This window comes from Lycium ferocissimum, chromosome 6 (genome assembly GCF_029784015.1).
Source record: "Lycium ferocissimum isolate CSIRO_LF1 chromosome 6, AGI_CSIRO_Lferr_CH_V1, whole genome shotgun sequence".
Lineage (NCBI taxonomy): Eukaryota > Viridiplantae > Streptophyta > Magnoliopsida > Solanales > Solanaceae > Lycium > Lycium ferocissimum.
The window spans coordinates 57,335,049-57,336,481 of NC_081347.1; positions in this window are offsets into that span (position 1 = coordinate 57,335,049).

A 1,433-nucleotide genomic window follows, 5' to 3' on the forward strand; every position below is an offset into this window, starting at 1 on the left:
GTAGAGGTTAGACAAGTCTGCAGATAGGATTATTTCTTCTTTATTCTTTACCTGTATTTTTATATATGTATAGCTCATATTCAATACTCAGTGGAAATACAGGAAATTTCTACATCACAATTGTTTCTTTCTTTTTTGCAAATTCTTATAACATGTTCGCAATTTGTTAACTTAACCACAAGGAGGAGGATGCCGAAGGAAAGATTAGTACATGGAGTGACTTGCAACAAGTAACATTTGTGTGATTATAATAAGAACTCTAAAAATATTATGATATTAAATATTTTATAACATTTATGTGGTACTCCCTCCTTCCAAAATACTCGACACTTTTCGATTCTTAAGATTCATGCTACATGAGCTTTGAACAACATTTTAATATGCTTTTTTTTTTTTACCATACTGATATTTCGAGAATTGTAACTTATAGTACTTTTTGTATATTTTTAGAATATCTAAGTTTTAGTTTTGAAATATTAAATTAATCAAATACAACTTAACTTTGAAGATTAGCCAATTTGATTCTAGAGAAGCGAAACATGACAAATATTTTGAGACGGAGGGAGTAATACAGTCTTTTCTTTATGGTAAAATGAGAAGCTTAAGTTAAATTGTTTTCAAATTTGGAAATCTCATTCAGTTTATAATGAACTAAAAAGAAAATATTACTATCACATATACAGATAAGAACAGAGGAAGTATTAAAAGTGTGTGCATTTGGTCAATCTCTAAGCGTATATCGTTAAAAACTAACAATTCTCTAAGCTTACAACAGCAACAATGACAAGATGGGGTTGCTCAGATGATAAGCACTCTCTACCTCCAACCCGAAGATCGTGGGTTCGAGTCACCAAGGGTGCAAAAAAGAAGGAAGCTCCTGGGTGAGGGGTAAAAAAAATTTACAACAAAGATACCCAGTATAATCTCACAAGGTGGGATCTGGGGAGGATAGAGTGTACCTCTACCAGGGGCGAACCTAAGTAATGTCAAGAGGGTTCAACTGAACCCACTTCGTTGGAAAAATTTATCGGTTACATGTGTAAAATCATCATGAAAACAGATCTATAAATTAAATGAACACACATGAACTATAAAGATCATAAGCCTGGATCAATGGTCCCAGTCCTCCGAGATCGAGCCAAGAATAGACAACCCTAGTCCTAGGGCAGTGAGTAGCAGATTCTCTATTGTGAATGTGGTATTATTTTTGTCAAATTAATTCAATGTAAGAATGTGGAAAAATTCAATGTAAGAATGTATTAAAATTGCTAGCTAGCTTTCCTTTAATATTTGTTACTTGAGAATTATATCAAAATTGTTTTAAATTGTTAGGTTATATATTTATACTTTGTAAATAGTACCTCTTATATATGGTAGAGAATGATGTTTGTCTAACTATTTATTTATTGTTATAAATAGAGTACTACCTCGAA